Source organism: Macrobrachium nipponense, chromosome 1 (assembly GCF_015104395.2).
Source record: "Macrobrachium nipponense isolate FS-2020 chromosome 1, ASM1510439v2, whole genome shotgun sequence".
NCBI lineage: Eukaryota > Metazoa > Arthropoda > Malacostraca > Decapoda > Palaemonidae > Macrobrachium > Macrobrachium nipponense.
Window position 1 is genome coordinate 10664733 of NC_087200.1, and position 25743 is coordinate 10690475.

Consider the following 25743-nt stretch of genomic DNA (forward strand, 5'->3'; position numbering starts at 1 on the left):
TTGGTGGGAGGAATCTGAGTCTTTTGATGAAACAGACTGGTGTTCGTCCATCCCTGGAATGCCTCCCTGGTCGTAAGAGCGAGGGAGGGATCCAAGCCTCTGTCCGATTGATCGGGGTGTGCACCGCAGGATCAATGGTCAGACCTCTGGGCCGAGTACTAGAGAGAGCAAGCTATCTCTTCGTACCAGCAAGCAAGAACTTGTTCCTGTTTGCAAGAAGCAACATAAAGTATGGGTTGTCTCAAGCTGGCATCCACTTCCTCCCCCTTGTTGGAAGAAGTGGTGGATATACGCTCCTATCCCTAGTGAAAGGGATAGGATGGGGCTCTGTTTGAGTATCTCACCTGCATCTTGTCCTTATCCAGCAGGGTGACCAACCTGTCCCTCTAATCACAGGTAGAGGGGAAGAAAAAAGGGGAATGGGAAGAGGAGCCAGTCACACTCTCATTCACTCATCCATTCTTACGGTCACACCAGGACTCGATGCTGTTCAGCCTGCGAGGGTCTGGGTTCGCTACACAACGTGTTGAGCAGCCACCACGGGTCCCAAGGAAAAAGATCCAAGGACCTGTGGGCAATATCCCGAAGGTAGAAGGAAGGGCATGTGGTCTGGTTGGACCAGACCCCTGCCTTCAGTACCTGCGCCACGGAGAAGTTCTTGCGGACAAGGCAGCATCTCCTTCGCTCGAAGGCGGTGAAGTCCGTTAGGGAGGGGATTGTGAACGACTCGAACCAATCGTCAGGGACCGCCGAAGGTTCTGAGTCTTCGCTACGAAGTTCGGTACGAAATCGAGCGTCACGGATCCCCATCCCCTGGATGCTTGACTTCGCAGAAGTCATGCAGTTCCTCAGAGGAAAAGAAGGAAATAGTCGCATGACCTATCCCTCTTCTCTACTTCAGTGATGTCCCCCCCCCCCAGTACCCATACTGGTCTGTCCGTTTGCCACGAAGTCTCTCGCATCCTCCTATCCCCATGCAGCGAAGTTCTCGGTAGTGGATAGGACACAGACACTCCATGGTGGGTGTCGATGGTATGGGTACTGTGACAAGCTATTAAAACGAAGTAATGATTGCTCTGTAACAACCGAACTAAGTCAACAGCGTAGTTCGTAACTGACTCGGGCGCTCTGACAGCTGCCGACTGACTGCGTTCGGTAGGAGGCAAGTTGTCCAAGCATCCGAGTAAGTCATGTGACCTTCGCCTTAAAGGGTTATGCGAGAGACCAAACAAATAATGTATTTGTTTGTCACCAATGCGGACAGCGAGGTGATGATTCTCTTAAGGCATGTGCCCAAGAGGCGAAAGTCAATTGCCTTCTAGAGACCGAGGTCCCTGAAGGCAAAACATCTCATAGTTGTTGAATCTCAGCTAAGGAGAAACAACACTATGTACTGTTGAAGACGAAGGTAGATATTGAATGCAACCTACGTCTTCACAGACAAATCGAGAGAAAGATTCTCAAGATTCATAACCTGTGCTTACACATGACTGAAAACGCTAACCGCTATTTCATTGCTGTCCGGTGAGAAGTCGTAGTTGCAATGAAAGCGGGGCGTTCTTCAGTAATGAAAACACAGGGAAAAAGCCGCCTGAAGAACTGCTTCTCATGGGCTGAACATTTGGAAGTAGAGCTGTCAGGTCGGATAGTAGGCTATTGTCTTCTGACACATCTTAGTAATTCAGGGTTGAACAATGAACAATTGTACACCTACGAATATGAGATATTTTGAAGACAAACTCATATGTCTGCAAAATCATTCGCATTATCGCAGTGCGATGCAGCGGGAGACTTGTACAGACTTCTGTTACCGTGCGGTAAACAGAAAGATGAAAGAGTCCAAGAGATATCTCTGTTGAAAATTCTCGCAATGTCGAAGGCGATGGAATCTAGCGTCACAGCAGTAGATGGTCCTTCATTATTGCGAGAATCCCCTTAATCAGAGACCTAAGTCCATGATTGTTGGGCAGAGATACGGTTCGGTAGTCAATCAAAGCAGGGGAGAGAGAGACCTAACTGACCGTGCATCTCGGAGGCCCAGCTGATACAGAACTGCTATCAGGCAGTTCAATACGCAGTAGTTGAGCCTGAGCTCTCGCTGACTCGTCATCCTGAGTTGCCAGGTAATCCATTATTCCACGAAGGAATGCGTTCGCTATAACCACCGAGCATAAAAGATATGCTCGAGCAATTATATTTAGGCGAAACTAATTTCGGTAAATATAAAAGTTGAAATGGTGTTGTCGTGACAAAACCATAAGTATATAAAATTGAAACTGAAAACTCCTGGGAGGTTGCAGGCAACCCCGAGTTGCAGTTCAATTAGAATACTTCTCTTCTAAGTCGCAATCCGTAGATTAACTAGGATATGCGCCTACTCCTCGGACAATTCAACTGCTTAGTAGAATCATGTCGCGAGGTTAATATACGTAGTATATTTGTAGGATTCTGAACAACGATCTCCATCCTAAATTCTTTCCTTCAAGAAAACAAAATAAGGATTGGAGATCGAGCACCTTCGATCTCTATTAAAGAGAGTGAAGGAGAAGTCTTCCTCGAAGGAAAGCTTCAATGGTGAACAGAATACTAAGACGATAGTTCAAGCCAAACTGGATATTCCCGTCCGATCTTCTCTATTCCAGGTTGGTCGCCTACTGTGAGATAGTTTCTTTCAGCAGCAGTCTTCTTCCCAATGCTAGAAATTCCAGGAATTCGAGCATAGGCGAGGTTCCCGATTATCGTGTAACATATCGGGGATTCTCGTCTCGCTCACTTTGGACCGTGATCTCGCCTAAGTGTTTGGAGATCGTAAAAAACTCGAACACTCTGAATGCGCTAGAAATTCCGTAGAATTCTAAGCAGTCTGCGATACCCCCACCGAATTCGTCAAACGATATCGGCCGGTGGTCCTCTCGATTCCCGTAGAAATCGAGAATGGGGCAGGATCCCTCCTCAACGACCGGGGCTTACGTCAGGTAGGACCCGAAGGTCCCCCCGGTAGCGCAGTCCCCAACGTGGGATCCTACAGAGAAATCTCTGTAGGATCCCTCCCCTTTCCCTCGTAGCCGTAAGGAGAGAGGGAATGGGGGAGGAATTGGATACTCGCTCGCCTTCCCAGTGGAACTAGCAGTTGGAGAAGAGTAGGAGCAGCCATCGCCTTGCGGCGATGGCCTCTCAGTCTGGGAAAACGTATCGTCAGGAGAAAACGTTTTCCCGCGGAGGGTTACGAACTCTCACTGTAGGTAAGGGTCTGCCGCCACTGTGAACGTCGTCTGGGTGGGGCTGATCGACACCTGACAGGAGAGAGCCGATACCGTCCTCCGACTCATTCCAGTCCTCGTCGAGGTCGAAACCTCTCAGGAGGACCGAAGGAGTATTTAAATACGGTGTCCGAAGCCACGTAGAAACGCCGCTGTCACAGTAGAGGAGGTGGAAGTAGCTTGATCGACCGGCCAGAACTGAGAGAGCCTTCTTGTCCGGAGACGAGAGACTCTGGTTCGAGACAGAATCGGCAAGCTCTGATCGCGGCAGACCCACCGTCGGTTTGGGTTCCCTCTCGGGCCCCAAAACGACTCGAGCAGAGACGTGGGCTCTGCTGGTGGGAGCGGCAATCCTTCCGCAAGGTCATTATGCTGACGAATCAGCTTAATGACTTCTGCAAAATTCCTCTGTATCTCGGGAGTAACCGCGTCTTGCGGAGTAGGACCATCCAGTCCCTCCAGCAAGAACAGATCCCGAGATACTCCTCCTTCAGAAGGAGAAACAGCGGCAGACCCCTGACGGTCGCCTCCAGCTACTTGCGCGTATGTCCTGGTCGGTCCTAGAACCGTGCCTGGTCCATACGGCGTCATAGCGGGATCGCGAGCGGCGCACCTCTCGCGATCACTCCTAGGTACCTAGCTCCTCCCGGTGTAGCCCGAGGAGGTTGAAGGTACAGGAGAGGCAGACCTGACGCTCCCCCCATAGCTCGCTGGCAGGACCAGCGTGCTTGGAGGGCTGCTGCTGATCGTCAACCCGCGGTGGCGATCGAGCAGCAGGCCTAGCCTTGCCGCTCGCCTGGGGCGAGAGACTCGGCTGAGAACGTCAACGCTGATCTCTAGCGTCAGGCGAGCTGTTGCTGGTTACCGTCTCCGCCCGGTCCCGATGGGAACGGCGGTCAGGAGACCTGCTAGGCTCGCTGTCGCAGTGAGACCGGCGAGCGTCCTCTCGGGCGCGTCGAGCCGCGCTGGTACCACCAGCCGTGGCTGGTACCGACGGCCGTGGGGACACCCCTTCCTCGCCTCAACCCGTGGCTGGTCAGCGACCGTCACGTCAACCCGAGCAGCCAGCTGGTCGCTGCGAGAGCGTCCACTGGCCTGGCGAGAGTCGTCTGCACGACTCTCGCCAGTCTTCTGCTCCGCGCTTCGGTCTTGACGGCGAGCGAGCTCGGGCGTCAAGACTTTGGCTGGACGGTCTCCCGCGGGAGACCGTCCACTCGGTACTTCTCGCTAACGAGAAACCGAGGCGGATCCTGGTTTAGCGGCAGAACCGCTAGAACCAGGCGAGGAAGTGCCAGCCGAAGCTGGTACTCCTCTGGTCCCCGTCTTCTCCTTGGTAGAAGAAGGAGGAGGGCCCTGTTCCCGAGGGAGCAGGAGGACCAGCAGAAGAGCTCCCCGAATCGCCGGAGCGAGACGGGCCCTTAGAAGGTCCCGAAGGAGCCTTCTTAGGGGGGAAAACCCAGGTTACCAGCTGGTCGCTGCAAGAGCGGCCGCTGGCCTGGCGAGAGTCACCTGAGCGGCTCTCACCAGCCTTCTGCTCCGTGCCGCGTCTTGGCGCCGAGCGAACTCTGGCGCCGAAACTTGGCTGCACGGTCTCCCGAGGGAGAACGTACACTCGGGATCTCTCGCGAACGAGAGACCGAGCCGGAACCTAGCGTAGCGGCATCGCCGCTAGCACCAGGCGAGGAAGTACCAGAGCTAACCGATACTCCTCTGGTCCCCGTCTATCTCTTCCTTACGGAAGGGGAGACGGGCCCCGCTCCCGAAGGAGCAGGAGGACCAGCAGAAGGACCCCCCGTCCCACCGGGGTGGGACGGGCCCTTAAAAGTTCCCGAAGGAGACTTCTTAGGGGGGAAGGCAGCCTTCTTCTTCTTCGGCTTATGGGCCTTAGAAGTCGAAGGGGAAGAGGCAGCAGCAGACGATGAAGACGAAGATGACAGCTTCCTCTTCTTCCTCTTCCTCGTCAGCTCACGCAGGACAGTCGTCAGGTCCTCCATCCAGGCCGGAGCCGGGGCTATTGCCGAAGCAACACGGCCCGACTGCACCTGTCCAGAAGGACCTGGGACTGGGGAAGACACACCGTGGGCAGGACCAGCATGGACAGGCTCAGGAACCAGGAGCGACAGGAACAGCAACCAGCTCAGGAGCGGCAGGAACAGCGGCAGCGGTAGACCCAGAAGGGACAGCCAAGCCAACAGCGGGATTGTTCCGACACGGCATACAAACCTTCGGACCTTTTACAATAGGAAGGTACTAGCGGCAGCTGGATAGGTCGTAAGCTTTCGAACAAGGGGTTCGGTAGTTAACTGCTTGTCCGACAGCCGCGCGCGCGCGACTGGGAGGTAAACAAATCACTTTTGCTTTCGGCCTCACAGCGAGTAGACGTGTGTTCGACGCTCTCTGCCCGCTTCTCGTCGTTTGCTTTCCTTGAGTATATGGTTGTGTTTGTGTATGAAAGAATCATTGTAAGTACAATCATTTCTCTTTATCTAATTAATTGTGAATTATTGGTCAATGATGGAATCTCCTCGCCTCGCTACCCCACGGAGACTATGCCCGGTTACCGAAGGGCGTAAATGCGGAAAGTTCCGCTCATTCCCGGAGATTGACCCTCATATTTTGTGCGCTCGGTGTCGGGGGCGCGAATGCACCCGAGCCGAGCCCTGTGAAGTTTGTAATAATTGGTCGGAGGCGCAGTGGACTTTGTATGAGGGCAGGAAGAAGCGAAGGCCTGCAAAGGAGTCGTCGGAAAGCTCTCCCGCGACTCCTTTGGTTACGGACACTTCGTCGTCTTTCCTGCCGCCCGCTCAGCTTCCACGTTTGGCGCCTTCCCTTCGGGGGGGGGTTTCTAGGTCCTTCTCCTCACCTGACTTGTCGAGTGTGGAGGAGGGCGCTAGATACCCTGACGTCGAGTTGTACTCTGGGTCCTCTATCCGTTCGTCTTCGGGCGAGCGGGTAGAGGAGCCTGCTAATCACCCGACCTTGCCTTCCTCAGGTGCGGTTGCCGCGAAGGACGACCTCGGACAGGTGTGGGCATCGTTGGGGCTGCAGGGCGTGCCGAGTGTCCAGGGGCTGCTCTACCATCTCGCTGGCTCCGTGGCGGTCACTCATGCGACGGTTACGACCACCACCACGACCCTTACAACACCTGACTACGCTTCACCTCCTCACCTGGTGTACACCCTGCACGCGGTCTCTGTAACACCTACTACATCGGTGCAGGGGCCAGTCGCCGTATCACGGGGGAGTGTGATGCCGCCACCTGGGTTTGCCGTGCTGCCGCGACCAGACTTCGTGTGCCCGAAGAGCTCGCCCCTGGACCTCCCACCAGTAACCAAGGATGTCCTGTGCCGCTGGTCCGTCCAACTGGACAGCCTGCACAGCCTGCCGTACCTGCCGTACCTGTCCAGCCGCCGTTCTCGGACGTGACGTTGATGACCACTGCTGCTGTTCCTGTACCTGCCCCTGCCGTCTCTACTGCTGTTCCTGTGATGCCTGCACCTGCTGACGTTGTTCCTGTTCCTGGCCCCGCTGCTCCCGATGCTGATCTGTTCGGACAGGTGCGTCCGGGCCCTGTTGCTTCGGCAACAGCAGCCCCGGCTCCGCTCTGGATGACAGATCTGACGTCGGTCCTGAGGAGGTTGACGAAGAAGAAGAAGAAGAGGAGGAAGGTGTCGTCGTCGTCTTCATCGTCTTCTTCGTCGTCGTCGTCGTCTGCCGCCTCTTCCCCTTCTTCTTCTAAGGCTCCCCCGCCGAAGAAGAAGAAGGTAGCCTCCCCCCCCCTAAGAAGTCTCCTTCGGGAACTTCTAAGGGCCCGTCTCGCTCTGGTGAGACGGGGGGTTTCTTCCGCTGGTCACCCTGCTCCTTCGGGGCAGGACCCGTCTCTTCTTCGCGAGGAAGAAGACTACGGGGACCAGAGGAGTGCCAGCTAACACCGGCACTTCCTCACCTGCTGTTAGTGGTTCGGCCACGGCAGCAGGATCCGTCTCGGCCTCTCGTTCGCGAGAGGTACCGAGTGTACGGTCGCCTAACAGCGACCGTGCAGCCAGGAACCAGACCTCTGAGTCCGCTCAGCGTCAGGTTCACGGCACGGAGCGGAAGACTGTGACAGCCGCTCACTACGCGACTCTCACCGACCAGCTCTCGCTCTCGTGGCGAGCAGCTGGCTACCCGGCGGCGGACGTGAAGGTCCATGACCGGCCACGGGCTGAGGCTGGGAAGAGGTCCCCCCGTTCGCCGGCACCAGCCACGGCTGGTACCAGCGAACTGACGCGCCGTGAGGACACGCACCGGTCTCACCGTGACAGTGGAGCTCGCCGGTCGCCTGACCGTCACTCGCACAGAGAGCGATCGGGTACGGCGACCAGCACCAGCTCTTCTGACACACGAGACCGGGGCCGCTGTTCTCGGTCCAGCCGTTCTCCACAGCGAGGCGGCTCGACTAGGTCTGCAGCTCGATCGCACCTCCGCGGGTTGACGATCGCCTGCAGTCTTCCAAGCCCGCTGGTTCTGCCAGCGAGCGAGGAGGGAGCGTCAGGTCTGCCTCTCCCATACCTTCAACCTCCTCGGGTTACACCGGGAGGGGCGAGGTATTGAGGAGTGATCGTGAGGGTGCGCGCCCCTCAGGATCCCACCACGTCGTCGTACGTACCAGGCACGGTTCTCGGACCAGCCAGGTCGTACGCACAAGTGGTTGGAGGAGACCGAGAGGGGTCTGTCGCTGTTCCTCCCCTTGAGGGAGGAGGGTCTCGGGAGATGCTCCTGTTTGAGGGACTGGATGGTCCGACTCCGCAGGACGCAGTCACTCCTGAGATCCAGAGGAACTTTGCCGAGGTTATTGCGCTGATTCGTCAGCACAACGACCTCGGGGAAGGATCGCCGCTCCCACCATCCGAGCCCACGTCCCGGCTCGAGTCGTTCTGGGGCCCGAAGAGGGAACCCAGACCGACGGTGGGTTTGCCGCGTTCCGAGCTTGCAGACTCAGTGTTGGACCAGGTTGAATCGCTTGTTTCCGGACAAGACGGTTCGCTCAAGTCTGGCAGGTCGAGCAAGCTGCTTCCGCCTCCTCTGCTGCGACAGCGGCGTTTTTACGTGCCATCTGAAGACCCGATGCCGCCCAAACAGGTGAACCCGGAGTTAGCCAGGCTGACTCCGGGTGTGTCTCTGCAACAGCTCCTGTCCGAGAACCTATGGTTCTCGCAGCAAGAGGCACTCGGCCTGGAATCTACCGCCATGGCAGCTTTCCAGGCCGTCTCCTGGCTAGATCTGTGGTCCCTCACAGTATCTAAGGTCGCAGCCAACTCCGGGGGAATTTCTCCTGAAGATGACTCGGCCTTTAGGAGACTTTGCCAGTCTGGAGGAAGAGCCATCTCCTTCCTTGCCCACCAGACGGTGAACCTGTGGGCCAACCTGGTTCTCCGACGAAGGGACGCCGTCCTTACTCGGGTTTCCAGGGCGGCCGGGCGTGAAGCGGCGTTGGACTTCGCAACGGACCTTTTACGGAGTTCCACGTCTCTCTTTCCAGGAGAGATGGTGGACGCTGCGGTGGACAGACGGCGCACTGACGACAGTGACCGTCTGGTACACCAGGCAGTCTCGAAGGCTTCTGGGCAGCCTCGGACTGCGGCCAAGTCTAAGAGCTCGGCTAGCGCTTCCTCGGTGGCTAAGACGGTAGCTGCGTCGAAGCCCCGGGGAAAGACTCTGTCTTCTTCGACTTCTACCAAGGGGAGCCGTAACCAGCCCTCCTCCCAGCCCTCCTCCTCCCGTGGAGGCTCTGGGAAGAAGTCGAAGAAAGGGGGGAAACGCTAGGGACGGCGTTCCCCCTCACCTGCTGCCGGAAGTGGGGGGGTGCCTGGCCAGCCATTGGGCAACTTGGCAGCGCTACGGCGCCGAGACCTGGATTGTAGATGTCCTTCGGGAGGGATATCTATTACCCTTCGAATCTCGGCCACCCCTCACCTCCAACCCGGTCCAACAGCAGTCGTACGTTCCAGGGTCATCGAAGGACGTAGCACTGAGACAGGAGATCAAGACCATGCTGAGCAAGAGAGCTGTAGAAATCGTCACGGATCAGTCACCGGGCTTTTACAGTCGACTCTTCCTGGTGGAAAAGTCTACGGGAGGCTGGCGCCCGGTGATAGATCTCTCTCCCCTGAACCGGTTTGTTCGCCAGACCCGGTTCACGATGGAGACGGCACGCTCAGTGCTCGACTCCATCAGGGAGAACGATTTCATGCTTTCCGGTGGACTTGAAAGGATGCGTATTTCCAAATACCCATTTTCATCAGTCCTCCAGAAAGTACCTCCGCTTCATCCTCGACGGGATGGTGTACCAATTCAGGGCACTTTGCTTCGGTCTCTCAACCGCCCCACAGGTGTTCACGCGAGTGTTCACTCTGGTGTCTGCTTGGGCCCATTCGCACGGGATACGTCTGATGAGGTATCTCGACGATTGGTTAGTCCTGGCGAGCTCCCGCTCGCAGTTGCTACAGGACAGGGATCGACTGCTCGAGTTCTGTCGCGATCTGGGGATCGTTGTGAACTTCGAAAAGTCCGATCTCGAGCCCAAGCAGAGGATGAAGTACCTGGGTATGCTGATCGACACGGTAGCAGGGCGAGTCTTCCCCGCAGACTCGCGGATCAGCAGATTCAGGGAGGCAGCCAACCAGTTCCTGTCTCGGCAGGAGCAGGTAGCTCAGCGATGGCAAGTCGTGATCGGACACCTGTCGTCACTCGAGAAGTTAGTCCCTCACGGGCGTCTTCACCTGCGGTCTCTTCAGTGGAGGCTAAAGGAGAGTTGGTCGCAGGCGACGGATCCCCCAAGCTTTCCAGTGTCACTGACACCGGAGGTGAGGCAGGATCTAGCCTGGTGGCTGGACGACAGGAACCTCTTAAGAGGAGTGCCTCTGCGCACTCCCCCCCCGGACATGCAGCTGTTCTCAGACGCATCGACCGAGGGATGGGGCGCACACCTGGAGGAGTTGCTGACTTCAGGAGTGTGGGACGAGAACGACAAGCACCTTCACATCAATGTACTGGAACTCAAGGCAGCGTTCCTCGCTCTCCAAGAGTTCCAGGACCGCTTGGTGGGACACTCAATGGTGTTGATGTGCGACAACACCACGGTAGTGGTCTACGTCAACAAACAGGGGGGCCTAGTGTCTCTCCCGTTGTACCAGTTGACTCGGCAGGTGCACGAGTGGGCCGAGGCACACTCAATAGAGCTGTCGGCACGCTACATTCCAGGGAAGAGGAATGTAGTAGCAGACACGCTCAGCCGTCGGGATCAGGTGATAGGGACCGAATGGTCTCTACACCAGGACGTGGTGGAAAGGCTCTTCGACCTATGGGGGCGACCAGTCGTGGATCTGTTCGCCACCCGGCACAACAGGAAGCTCCAGGTGTTCTTCTCGGCCGTGCCGGACCCATGGGCAGCTGCAGAGGACGCTCTTCAACACCCGTGGGACAACCTCTTCGCCTATGCCTTTCCCTCGTTCAGCCTGATTCGCAAGGTGATCAGTCGAGCACTGGTCACCCCGAATCTCAGGATGATCCTGGTGGCTCCCAAATGGCCACAGGCCATTTGGTATCCGGACCTGCTGGCTCTTCTCGCAGGAGAACCGAGAGAGATTCCCCCTTGGCACAACCTTCTCGCCCAGCCACACGTCGAGCGGTACCACCTGAGCAGTCCAGTCCCTAGTCTTCACGGCTGGCTGTTATCCACCATCTCTTGCGAACGAGAGGCTTTTCTCGTAGCGCAGCAACAGAGATGGCTGGAAACGTCCGTCAGTCCTCTGCAGCTGTGTACCAGGGGAAGTGGGCCGTCTTCTGTGGTTGGTGTCGTAGACGGGGTCTATCTCCTCTCAGAGCCACTCTTCAGCAGGTAGCGGATTTCCTCGTTTTTCTTCGCCGAGAGAAGCTCCTCTCAGTCCCCACAGTCCAAAGGATACAGAGCCGCCTTGGCGCTCGTCCTGAAACTGAGGGGATTGGACATCTCGAACTCGTTGCGAGATTTCCTTGGCTCATGAGGTAGCTTCGAAAGGTCTTGCCCACCCAGGGAACTCAGGCCCCCCCCCTGCGTGGGATGTGACTCTCGTCCTTAGGAGTTTGACTCGAACGCCGTTCGAGCCACTCCGAGAGTCGTCAGACAGGGATCTGACCCTCAAGACCCTCTTCTTGCTGGCCCTGGCATCGGCGAAGAGAGTAGGGGAACTTCATGGTCTTTCCTATGATGTACGACACTCCAGGGGATGGGGATCTGTGACGCTCGATTTCGTCCCGAACTTCGTTGCGAAGACTCAGAAACCGTCCATCCCTGACGACAGGTTCGAGTCATTCACGATTCCTCCCTAATGGACTTCACCGATAATGATGCGGATGAGATGCTGCTTTGTCCTGTGAGGGCGCTACGGCGCTATCTGAAGAGAACTCGACACCTCAGGGGCCTGAGTGTTGACGCCTCTTCGTTAGCACCGGGGTAACCAAGAAAGAAGTATCCAAGAACACTCTTTCATTCTGGCTGCGTGAGGTCATCAGGAGGGCGTATGAGGCTGATGGTAGTGACGACATCCGTACGTCCCGTCCGAGAGCTCACGAAGTCAGAAGTATTGGCCCCTCGTTGGCGTTTCGTAAGAACTTCTCCGTGGCGCAGGTCCTGAAGGCAGGGGTCTGGTCTAACCAGACTACCTTTACGTCCTTCTACCTTCCTTGGATATTGCCCACAGGTCCTTGGATACCTTTTCCTTGGGACCCGTGGTGGCTGCTCAACAAGTTGTGTAGCAAACCCAGACCCTCGCAGGCTGAAACAGCATCGAGTCCTGGTGTGACTGTGTGGATGGATGTGTGAATGAGTGAGTGACTGGCTCCCTCTTCCCGTCTTTTCCTCCTCCTCTACCTGTGGGCAGAGGGCCACGGTCGTCACTACGCTGGATGAGGACGAGATGCAGGTGAGCTATATGACAGAGCCCCATCCTATCCCTTTCACTAGGGATAGGAGCAGAATATCCACCACTTCCTCCTACAAGGGGGGGGAAGTGGATGCCTACAAGAGTCAAACCCATGACTTTATATTTGCTCCTGTACAGGAACAAGTTCTTACATTGCTGGTACGAAGAGATACGCTTGCCTCTCTCTTAGTACTCAGTCCAGAGGTCTGACCATTGATCCTGCGGTGCACACCCCGATCAATCGGACAGAGGCTTGGATCCCTCCCTCGCTCTTACGACCAGGGAGGCTTCCAAGGTTGGGCGAACACCAGTCTGTTCACAAAAGACTCAGATTCCACCCACCAAGAAGTGAGTCTTCCTATTGTAAAAGGACCGAAGGTTGTATGCAGTGTCGGAACAAATGACAATTTGTCCAAAATTGCATTTTTCCTAACTATACAAACCTGAGGTCCTTTTACACATAGCCCCACCTCATGCCACCCCTCACTCTGCAGTTTTTTGCTTGGGCCAAAAGCAAAAGTGATTTGTTTACCTCCCAGTCGCGCGCGCGCGGCTGTCGGACAAGCAGTTAACTACCGAACCCCTTGTTCGAAAGCTTACGACCTATCCAGCTGCCGCTAGTACCTTCCTATTGTAAAGGACCTCAGGTTTGTATAGTTAGGAAAAATGCAATTTTGGACAAATTGTCATATCACATCAGCAGCGGGAATCACATCAGCAGCAGGTACGGCAGGCCCAGCGATCGCCTCGTAGAATCCTCGGCAGCCAGCGGAAACCTGGGTACTGGCGGCCGGTCCAGGGGCGAGCTGCTGGAACAGCGGAAGTCTGGGGCAGGCAACACGAAGAAGACAGGCGGCGTGCGGCAACCCCCCCTCGGTACGGCGGCGGCCCTAGTAGCGGCAGACGGCTTCACCGACACAGCATGGGGAGTGTAGACCAGGAAGGGGGGGAGCAGCATAAGCGGCCGTGGTAGTAGTGGAGACCGCCCCAGACCTCGCTAGACGCTGCAGCAGCCCGTGGATGCTAGGCGCGCCCTGCCGCCGCGGTGGTCCATACCTGTCCAAGGTCGTCTCCCACGGATGCAGCACCTGCGGTAGCATAGATAGATTAGTAAGAGGGGTTCCCTCACGCACGGGGGGAAGACATGCCCCACCCCGAACGCAAGGAAGACCCCAAATACAAAATACAACGAGGAAGCTGAGCGGGGGGCAGGAAGGAAGACGAAGAATCGGATACCAAGGGAGTCGCGGGAGAGCTTTCCGACGACTTCCTGGCAGACCTTCGCTTCCCCTACCCCCGCTCAGCAGTGAAAAGTAATATGAAAATGAAACAGAATACTGCCCTTGCGATTCACTTCATAGAACTTAAAGGGAAAAAGATCAATTCCCGGGTAAGAACGGAAACTTGATCCAAATAATATGATTTATGCAAATAAATAAATGAAAATGAAAAGAATACTGCATTGCGAATCCACTTTCATTGCATTTTATCATACAAAAATAAAAGGCTCGTGCCGAGCGCAATCACGCTCTCGGTAACGAACGCACAGGGCAAAAATATAATGAAAAAAGTACTTACATTTTTCAATTACACACTTCCGCCCAAAATACATGACTCGGCGCGAGCGCGCCCGCCCTCGCACCGAGACATAATTGAAGGGTTCAATTCATGAAAAGAGAGGAAATCGCCACATCTACGGCGATAGCTCCATGTTGGTTCATAATTAAGTAATGAAAATGAAAACAGTGTACTTACAGTTTCATTTTCAAGTCAAACAAACCATTAGTAGAAAACACAATATAAACAAAGCATACGACGATGGAGCGGCAGAGAGTGATGACGAACAGTCCTTCACACCCGCGGCCGAAAGCAAAAGTGATTTGTTTACCTCCCAGTCGCGCGGCGCGCGACTGTCGGACAAGCAGTTAACTACCGTTCTCCGCCCTTGTTCGAAAGCTTACGACCGTTCCACAGCTGCCGCTAGCTACTTCCTATTGTTAAAGGACCGATGGTTTGTATTACGTATCGGAACAAAGCTCAATTTATTTATGCCCTACCATCCATGAGAGGGGAGGAGGGTGGGCTCCCATTCTGTATTACTTGGTAGGAGGGTGGGCTCCCATTCTGTATTACTTCGGTAGGGAGGTCTCGCCCATTCTGTATTACTTGGTAGGAGGGTGGGCTCCCTTCTGTATTACTTGGTATGAGGGTGGGCTCCCATTCTGTATTACTTGTAGGAGGGGTACTGTAGGAGGGTGGGCTCCCATTCTGTATAACTTGGTAGGAGGGTGGGCTCCCATTCTGTATTACTTGGTAGGAGGGTGGGCTCCCATTCTGTATTAATTGGTAGGAGGGTGGGCTCCCAGTCTGTATTACTTGGTAGGAGGGTGGGCTCCCATTCTGTATTACTTGGTAAGTGCTATACTACATAGCTGTTTCCCACATTGATAAGAGGTGGGATTCATGGATGATACTATTCCCAAGCATTAATGATACTAATGAGATAATAGAGTTGCTAGCATTAACATAATGCTTGTTGTTTCCATACCTGTTAAGGTGTAGTACTTTCTTGGCTATCATGTTGCTCCTGGAGTGACCATAGGTAACCCTCTTACCTGTAACGCTTGAATTGCTCGAGGGTTTCCGTCAGGCAGAAATATTGATGTCGTAGTTGTTTAGTGGTCAGGGTCTGTTGCATGTCCTCATGTGGGACCGCAGGCGGCAGCAGATGGATCACATCGCCTCGTATGAGGTGTGAGGGCGTAAGGACTTCATCCTCCATCCCATTAGAGATCACTCAAGACAACGAAAGGGAAGAGGAAGAAGAGAGCCAGGACGAGAATATGGATGATGTAGCACGAAGTGACCGGAATCAGCCAGAGAGTGATATAGAAAGTGTTACTCGACGACTGGAAGATTCAAGATAAGTGAGTGAAACAGAGTGATAGGGAAGAAACGAGTGGAAGAGTGAATAGTTTAGGAAACAGACCAAGAAGAAGGGCTGCTATGGAGAAGAGAAAGCAAATGTTGGAGTGGATGAAAGACAGATTAGTGTAGTGAAAGATGTAACCAATTAGAGGCCAACTGTGAAAGTGCGGAAGTCCAGAAGGGATCTGAAGGTGTTAGGGTTCAATCATTTTGTTGTTGCGTCTCACGAGACCAACAAAGGTGGTCTGCGGACGTCTCTAACAGGATGAGTGATGTGTATGTACCGAGAATTGTAATTCATAATGTCCTAATACACCTCATGTGCTACAAGGTGTTGAAAGTCGCCCCTAAGAAGGCTCCAGAGGGAGCATTAAGCAACCAGCTCACCCTGAATTGATAAGATACGGGAACAGGTGCAAGCATCTGAGTGTCAAGAGCATTTCTTGATTACAATGATGTTTATTGTTTCTTGACGCTAAATGCCATTTCGCAGAATGCTCTGTGACGAGCCCTGATTTAGGTAATTACTATTTCCTTGACAGGAATTGAGTATGCACTGCAGTTGACATTGATATTGCTTATCCTAAATATATTTCCTTATTACATTACTATTACTTTTGTTGCATATCTATGTTTCATTGCTTTGGTTGATAAGGATTGAGTTGATTGTATTTTCATTGACTGCATTACTAGTGATACCCACCATGTCTATGATTACTATTGTGTTGATCTTGATAATGCCTTCATGAAAGCATTGGCCTGCAGTGATTACTACATTGATAAACCCATTGCTACCATTTATCATTGATTGTTGCCTGTGTTCCTTACATTGATGATTGATGTACATGTTTCCACTGATCATTGCTTAATTTTGTCTTGCTGTGATTATCATTGAAACAAATGATCACTCAGTAGGGAAATTGTGTTGTCGTTGAGAGCTAGACCCGTATCGTAGCGCTGCATATGCGTCTAGACCTTGACTCCCCGAGATCATGCGTTCTTGCTTCATCAACCTGACATTCCCACTTTAATTTCGAGGCTCATCTTTTTAGGAGGGGTGGAGGATGTCATGAAAAAGTGTGTTCCACGTCAGTCAGTTGGCAGCAAAATGCCATGGTTCTCTCAGTAATTACATGAACTGCTATGCTTTTTATTACGTCAATGCCACTGAGTCATATAGAGTAGTTATATTCATTTTGATGAGACTGAAATTGCTATTGCAAGATGAAAATAAGTTGACAATGTAAATCGTAAATTGTAATTTAATGGCTAACTGGCCAGCCAGCTAATGTCAGGAATCGCACTCCTCTCCCTTCTTGCTACAGATCTGAGACTGTGAGGATATCTATGTGATTGCTCCTATATTTCTGTGCCATGAATACGGCCTCCATGAGGTGGTTGTGAGTTGGTTATTAAAGTTTATGTTTTGCAGCTAGGGTTTTAGAAGTTTGTTAGTTAAACATGCATATACTCTCAGTGACGGCAAGAGACGTAACTACTGATCGATTGCCGTCCACTTCACCGTGATAACTTAGTGACCACGTGGTCACTCAGGTGTGTTTGAGCATGTTGTGGGGCAGGGAGCCTGTGTAAGGTAATTATTGTTGAATAGTATGTAGCAATGAGATAGGTCTTTATTTTTATAATAAAACTAAAAAACTGAAGTATCTGATTCTACTGTCCTCGTGTCTGGGCTGGAAGCTGACCCCTAAGGTAGGTCTATCGCGGTGAGAACATCCGTCACGTCCAGTGAAACTGGTCGATGAGTGAAGCATGCAACAAAATACTATAAAGGAAACTGCAATTTTCAATGAAATTACTCGTCGCGCCATTATTACTTAGATTAACTACCATAGGGATTGGGGGTTAGATGTATTTTACCGTGTTTAGTGCTAGCCTAACCTCTGGGGGTTAATTATAACTGACTGACAAAAAATAACAGCGAATTAGTAATAAGAAATCAAAACACACCAGGGGTAGTTTGTATATCCGCAGTAAGCAGTTACAGCTCCTAAAATACGATTCCAAATGACAAATTGCATAGAATAAAAGTTTGTTCTGCGTGGTGAAATCTACTCGAAAAGTCACTTACCTCAAAATATTACGCCAATTTACCATCCGACAATTTTTTCGTTGGAGTGCAACATTTTCTAAGTATACGCAGTTGATCTTCACCCTGAGGCTAGTGCGCACAGTGAAACAATACCTCTTGCCAGAACAAACGAGCTTGCCAAGAATATTTAAATATGCTGGTAAGGTGAGAAGCGCCGTTCCCCTACGTTCTTACTGACAGCACACATTAACAAACTTTTCCCTTTGAAAATCAGCGGTCCGCGGATATTTTTTACCTTTGAAAAAGGTAAAAACTTAGGTAACATAACCTAACCTATTAGGGGAAACAACCGACTGGACTAGCTGATCCAGTTTTGGCCGTGTGTGGATCCACCCTCCGACAAAGTACTTTAATACATCCTGACACGGGAGATGGGCACCAGTCACGAGTCATTGGTGGTGAGGGCAACAGCTTGAGACCTCTACTATTCTTTCGAAGTAAGTATTTTCTCCAAAGTTAGAAATTAAGGTCATATTTTAAGATTACACAGAGGTTAATGAATGTCTAGCCATGCGCAGTGCAAACATACCTCCATGACGCTTTTCAAAATTTTTACTTAAAACACCAAAAATGTAGAAGATTGACGCCATCTCGATGTTTACGGAGTCACTTGTGTCAATAAACTTTCCATTCCATGTGCTAAATCCGAACACCACTTGTACCCATAGAAGCTGGGGCACTTTCTTCACAACAATCGTCAACAATGACACCAACCGCCTGGCAGATCCAAGAAAACTACGATTTTTTGGTAGAAAGAAGAAGAAGCGTGCACTAGATAATTATTTAAATAAATAGTTAAACAACAGTATAAGGTCATGAATTGCATAAATTTTTTACATATTCATGATTGTTAATTTGAAAATATTCGTTTGTTGAAAAAGTAACTAGATTCCTGCCTCAAATATCAACAGTTTTGCTGTGAACAGTACATAAGGGGTTGTTCGCGCTCTTCTATTGTTTATCAGTGTTGCCAATTGGTATGTGTTTTACCCTCCAAACAGGGTATAAGACTTACACAAAACCGGAGAAATAAGTGAAATTAGCGTATCTATTTGTAGTATATATACATATTAGAGCAAGTTTATCATTATTGCATTACTATGACAACTAGAATTCATGGAAGGTTTGTAAATGCATCGGCATATGTGTGAAGCTCCACTAAATTGGCAACGATGAAATTTTGCCATCGTCTGCTTGTATCTATTTTAGAAATATCTGTATATAATTTTTGGGGGTTAATTTGGTTGTAAAAAAGGGATAATAGACATGAAGTGAGCGTTTAGGAACCAGGAACAGCAACATAGTTCAAGCGCAATTTGGAGTGAATTAAGACCACAATGTGTATAATTACAATCAAATAAGCACTGTGGAGTTTCAGTTGTGATGGCAGTAAGGATAAAAATGATATTGTCATGTTACAATAAAGTTTTATACATACTTACCTGACAGATATATACTTAGCTATAGACTCCGTCGTCTCTGACAGAATTTCAAATTTCGCGGCACACGCTACCGGTAGGTCAGGTGATCTACCGCCCTGCCCTGGGTGGCAGGACTAGGAACCATTCCCGTTTTCTAATCAGAATTCTTCTCTTCCACCTGTCTCCTGCGGGGAGGCTGGGTGGGCCATTAATCGTATATATCTGTCAGGTAAGTATGTATAAAACTTTATTGTAACATGACAATATCATTTTTATACATTCAACTTCCCTGCCAGATATATACTTAGCTGATTAGCACCCATTGGTGGTGGGTAAGAGACAGCTAACTACTGAAATAGACAGGTAAACAACATATGTTGTAGGTATTAATAAACCTTGGTTCCTACCTTATTAGGCTGAAGACTTCGCGGCTACTGCCTTGGAGTCTGCTTAGCCTCAGCGAGATATTGATCTATGGCTAAGAGTTCTTGTGGGTCTGCCAATGGGGTCTTATCCACTTACTCGGCAGAGCCTAAAGGCCTTTGCTCATGGGGGCTATTCCACTAACATGACAATACACCTTGTTCAAGGAGCACAAAACCGATCCCGATCACCTGATCCTAACATCCATGTTAGTTCTAAGATTGTAAGGAGTTATCCCCGAACTCCTTACAAACAACCAAAAACTCGAAACATAAATACACTTTCATTACAAAATATACAAAAAAAAAATTTTGTACTCCCCTACTAGCCATACATACCCTTGATCCCCTACCAGCATGACACTATGCTCCCGTGCGACATTAGTGAGCTTGCTAATAGAAAACCAAGCACATATCTGACAAGAGGGTTTATGTACGATAAAAACACAAAATTAAGGATCAGTCTTTGCTCCAAGACCCAGTACTGTATCTGCTGATACAAAAGGACCTAGCGAGAAACACTTCTCATAGGTCACTCTCACATCCTTCAGATAATGAGATGCAAACACTGAATTGCACCTCCAATATGTAGTCTCAATGATATTCTTTAGAGACATATTCTTTTGGAACGCCAAAGACTTGCTAACGCCCTCACTTCATGTGTCTTGACCTTTAGAAGACCGAAGGATTCCTCCGAGCAGTTCTTGTGAGCGTCCGTAATAACGCTTCTCACAAAGAAAGCCAAGGCGTTCTTGGACATGAGTCTTTTGGGGTTCTTCACCGCACACCAAAGACCTTGTTGACAAGCTCCCATCTGTCTCTTCCTCTCTAAATAATATTTAAGAGCTCTCACTGGACAGAGAGACCTCTCTATCTCTCTGCCTACAAGTTTAGATAGGCCTTTTACCTCAAAACTTCTGGCCACGGTTTTGACGGGTTTTTCGTTCTTTGCCAGAAACATTGTCTGGAAAGAACAGATGGCAGCATCTCCTTTGAACCCCACCGTGGAATCCAGAGCGTGCAATTCGCTCGTCCTCTTGGCTGTAGCGAGAGCCACCAGGAACAAGCATTTCCTAGTGACGTCGCGGAAGGAAGCCAGATGTAAAGGCTCGAATTTATCCGATGAAAGGAATTTCAGGACCACGTCTAGATTCCAACTAGGTGTTCTAGGAGTAGCTGCCTTTGAAGTCTCAAAAGATCTAATTAGATCGTGTAGATCTTTGTTGCTTGCAATGTCTAGGCCTCGATTCCTAAATACTGAAGACAGCATGCTTCTGTATCCCTTTATTATTGAGACAGATAGGTGTGATTCCTCTCTCAGAAAGAGGAGGAAATCGGCAATATTCACTATAGAGGTACTGGAGGAGGACAGCTTCTGACCCTTACACCACCTCCTAAAGACTTCCCACTTTGATTGGTATACTCTTCTCGTCGAAGCTCTGCGGGCTCTAGCGATAGAGCCCGCAGCCTTGCGAGAAAAGCCCCTCGCTCTGACAAGTCTTTCGATAGTCGAAAGGCAGTCAGAGCGAGACCTGGGAGGTTGTGATGAAACCTCTTGAAGTGGGGTTGTCTGAGTAGATCTGATCTGTTTGGAAGCGATCTGGGGAAGTCCACTATCCACTCCAGTACCTCCGTGAACCATTCCTGGGCTGGCCAAAATGGGGCTATTAGCGTCAACTTCGTGCTCTTCGAAGCTACGAACTTCCTGAGCACTTCCCCCAGGATCTTGAACGGGGGAAAGGCGTATGCGTCCACACCCGACCAATCCAGGAGAAACGCGTCTATTGCGAAGGCTCTCGGATCTTCCACTAGAGAGCAAAATATCTCTATTCTTTTGGAGAGGAACGTCGCAAACAGGTCTATGTGAGGTCTCCCCCACAGGGACCAAACAAAGACTTCGACAGCACTTCTGTCGTGTAGAGTCCATTCTGTGGGAAGGACCTGATTCCTCCTGCTCAGTCTGTCCGCTCTCACATTCTTGATCCCTTGAACAAACCTTGTGAGGAGAGTTATGCCTCTTTCTTCCGTCCAGGTTAACAGGTGTCTTGTTAACTGATAGAGGGAGAAAGAGTGCGTGCCTCCTTGCTTGCGTATGTAAGCCAGAGCCGTGGTGTTGTCCGAGTTTATCTGTATCACCCCGTCTCTGACTATCTCTTCGAAGAACTTTAAGGCTAGGTGTATGGCCACTAGTTCCTTTTAATTGATGTGCCAGGACACCTGTTCCTTTGTCCAGGTGCCTGACACCTCCCTTGCTCCTAGCGTCGCTCCCCATCCCGACTCCGAAGCGTCGGTAAATAACACTTGGTCTGGGTTCTGCAGGGCAAGCGATACGCCCTCGTTCTTTTGAAGAGGAGGGATCCACCACTTCAAATGATCTTTTACCTCTTGTGGAAGTTGGAAGATGTCCGAGAGTTGTCCCGTCTTCCAACTCCACACCTCTTTGAGGAAAAACTGAAGAGGGCGAAGGTGAAGTCTCCCCAGAGAGAAGAACTTTTCTAGTGAGGACAGGGTCCCTAAAAGGCTCAGGTAATCCCTCGCTGAGCTGTTCTTTCTCTCTAAGAAGCTCGAGATTCTCGACCAACCTCGAGTGATTCTTTCTCTCGCGAAGGATATACTCGAAAACCCCGAGAATCCATCTGAATCCCCAGATAGACCAAGTTCTGGCTGGGGATCAGCTGTGACTTCTCGAGGTTGACGAGCAATCCTAGCGAATCTATCATGTTCCTTGTTAACTGATAAGTCCTCCAAGCACTGAATCTCCGACTTGGCCCTGATCAGCCAGTCGTCCAAGTAGAGGGAGATGTTTATTCCCTCTAGGTGAAGCCATCTTGCCACATTCGCCATCAGGTTGGTGAATACTTGCGGAGCTGTAGACAGACCGAAGCACAGAGACCTTGGAACTGAAGATCTTGTCTCCTATTACAAAACGAAGATATTTCTTTGACAAATGGTGAATGGGAACGTGGAAATATGCGTCTTGCAAGTCCAGAGAGACCATCCAATCTCCTGGACGAAGAGCCGACATTACTGAGGCGGACGTTTCCATGCGAAACTTCTTTTTCTGAACAAAGCGAATTCAAGACGCTTACGTCCAGAACTGGTCTCCACCCCCCCGATGCCTTTGGTACTAGAAAAAGGCGATTGTAAAAGTCCCGGGGAGGGAGTGTGGATCCTGCACAAGTTCGATGGCCTCTTTTTCCCACATTTGTTCCACCATTTGAAGGAGAGTCTTTCTCATTACCGGGTCTCTGTACCTCGCTGACAGTTCCCGAGGCGTAGATGTTAGGGGAGGGCTGTTGTCGAAGGGGATTACATATCCCTTCTTTAGGACCGACACTGACCAAGGTCGGCGGCTCCCCTTTTTGCCCATACTCCTGCAAAGTTCAGGAGTCTGGCGCCCACTGGTGCTTGAAGGAGCAACAAGTCACTTGGATTTCTTGAAGGGCCTAAAGGAAGACCTTCCTCTCTTATCAGAGCTCTTCTTTCCTGGCATGGGGGACGAGCCGCTGTACCTCCACGAAAGGGCTGCTGAGGAGGACGAGAGTCCTTCTTAATCGCCGACACTACAGGGCGTCCTTTCTTGGACGTTTGTGTTAGTAGGTCTTGTGTCGCCTTCTCAGTTAGCGAGCGAGATATATCCTTCACCAACTGAGAAGGAAACAGATGATCCGATAGAGGGGCAAAACAATAAGCAGTCCTCTGGCTCGGAGAAACCCCTTTCGATAATAGGGATCCATATACTGATCTCTTTTTCAGGAGACCAGCACCAAAAAGGGAAGCCACTTCACCCGAACCGTCCTGTACTGCCTGTCCATGCAGGACAGGACGCTATGGAGAATCTCTGGGTTTTAAGAAACTCCGGATCCTTAGATTTGTTGGCCAGAACTCCGAGCGACCAATCCAGAAAGTTGAACACCTCTAAAGTGACAAAAAGTCCCTTTAGAAAGTGGTTCAACTCTGAAGTGCTCATCGCTCTGACCGATCCTAAGGAGTGACGTCTAGAGGCCTCCACTAAATTGGAAAAGTCGGCATCTGCAGAGGCAGGTAGAGAAAGACCCATAGTCTCTCCTGTCCCATACCAAATACCTCTCTTTCCATGTAGTTTGGAAGGAGGCATGCAGAATACCGTCTTTCCTAACTCCTTCTTCTTGTCCATCCAAGAATCTAAGGAATGGAGTGCCTTCTTCATCGATATCGCAGGCTTCATTTTCAAAAAGGCCGAAGATTTTGCCGTAGCCGAGCTCGAAAAGAGAGAACGAGGAGAAGGAGGAGCCGCCGGACTAAGAGAATCTCCAAATTCTTGAAGTAATAATGAGGCTAAGACTTTATAACTAGATAGTCCCTCATTAGCAGGAGGTTCGTCATCAGACAACTCGTCTAACCCTCGATCAAGACGCATAGGAGAAAGTTCCACGTTTGGAGGGAGAGTCTTTCCAAGACCTCTCCTATGCTCTGAAGGAGAGGAGCTCCTATTTGGAGAAGAGTCATAACCTCCAGGAACGAGTCCCCGACTCCTGCCTCCTGGCTCTTGACTCTTGCCTCCTGACTTCCTGCCTCCTGGCTCCTGACTCCGCCTCCTGACTCCTGACTCCTGCCTGCCTCTTGCCTCCTGGCTCTTGCCTCCTCTGGCTCCTGCGCCTCCTGCCTGGATGCCTCTACACTCCTGCTCTGGCTCCTGGCTCCTGGTTGTTACCTCCTCACTCCTGGCTCTGGCTCCTGCCTCCTCAACCTGGGTGGACTCCTCACTCCTGGCCGGTGCCAGGACGTCTGATCGGTTCATCCAGGTTCGTACAGGAAACCTCACCTCGAGTAGGAGTATCGATCCTGGCGGCAGATACCTCCATACGTCTGGAGGATCTTTTGATCGGAAGGGAAGAGTCTTTCCTTCTAGGAGGCTCCTTTGAGACAGAACTCTACAAAAGACGAAATCTGCTCTTGCATCGCCATCATGAATCTCTTCGTAGCCTCCTCTTTATCCTCTTCGGGAGGAGGGGAAGGAGGAGGGGGGAGGAGTCCATAGCCTCCACCTCCTGCCTCCTCCTCACTCTGGTTGAAAGAATGGCTCTTCTTGCCTTCTCACTCCCGAGGGAGACTCCTCAGGGAAGTTTTCTGGGCTCGAATCAATAGTCGGAGCCTTCCAACTCCTCTTGAGAGGCCGAGATCGATCTGAATCTCTCCAATCACGTCTCGGAGATGAAGATCCCGACGACGAAAAACACTCACGCAGGACGCTTTTACAATAGCGATCCTTGGCAGTCTGGGGTGTCACAGAAACCGCCGAAGGGACACCTGATCGGTGGGGATTCTCCCACAACCTCCTTTCGGTTTTCGACATTCCTTCTCCTCTGGGCATGTGAGCTTGGAAGAGGTCTAGACCTAGGAGCGTTGCTGAGACCAAACCAGATGCCCCCTCCACTACACTGGGGACACTCATATCACTGTCCACTGAAAAATCACTAGCCTTACCTTGTATGGCAGCCATTTTGTTTTCCATCAACTTGAAGGCTGCTTTTAGATCCGCAAGTTCTTTTGCTGGATCTACAGGTTCTGCAATAGGAGAAGGGGCTGCAATGGAAGGAGAAGTAGCAATACTTACCCTTGGGGAAGATCCCAAGCTAGGAATTAGTTCAGATCTAGAACTACTTAAACTTCTATAAGAAGCCTTCCTCACTCTTTCTCTCTCTAACTTTTTTAAATAATTAGTTAGATTCTTCCATTCGTTCTCACTCAAGTTCTCACATTCCTTACAAGTATTAGTAAAAGAACATTCATACTCCCTGCAACCCTTGCATACCGTGTGAGGGTCTACCGAAGCTTTCGGCAACCTCACCTTACAGCCTACATTCACACAACGTCTCACAACCATTCCAGAGTCAGACATTATTAAAGAAAATTCCAAAATCAAGTCCACAAAACAGTCCACAAAAGCGTATGCCAATCCCACAATCCAGATACGTCACCAAAAGTCGGTCAAGAAGATCAATTGCCGGTGAAAAAGAAAAACCAATCGAGAGGAACCGCACACAATGTTGATGGTCCGGGCGACAGAAGAATTCTGATTAGAAAACGGGAATGGTTCCTAGTCCTGCCACCCAGGGCAGGGCGGTAGATCACCTGACCTACCGGTAGCGTGTGCCGCGAAATTTGAAATTCTGTCGGAGACGACGGAGTCTATAGCTAAGTATATATCTGGCAGGGAAGTTGAATGTATAAAACCACCGATTACAAGGTAAAAATGAATTTCAGTTCAAACCATGACCCCAGGAATAAGAAGTTTCATACTTTCACTAATATAGGCAACAAAATGTTTTATTGTGCTGATTACAACTGCAATCTTGAGTAAGATCAATAAACATTACATATATACGCTAATATTGTTCAAATGAGTGCTGGGATGGCTGGGAAGGACGTGAAATCCATGCCGGTTCCGAAGGTAGTTTACAGTTTAGTTGGCCAGGCTGCGCTGAGGTAAGTAGTTCCTTCGACCTGGAGGACCTACCATGACCTGTGAGGCACAACCATTCAAAACAGTCATTATGGCGTCGCCGTCTACTACTCATCTGTCGCATGTTGCTTTTGCCGCTGCTAACCCGGTTACATTTTCTGACTTGATCAAGTTCTGTGACGATACTGATGTATTATATTCGTTCCTTTTTA

General features: G+C 50.9%; 1 protein-coding gene across 1 annotated transcript in view; it reads right to left on the minus strand.

The window, feature by feature from the left end:
• Window positions 1-25743, minus strand: part of LOC135219121 (uncharacterized) — a 129557-nt gene that overhangs the window by 65804 nt on the left and 38010 nt on the right. The window lies entirely within an intron of this gene.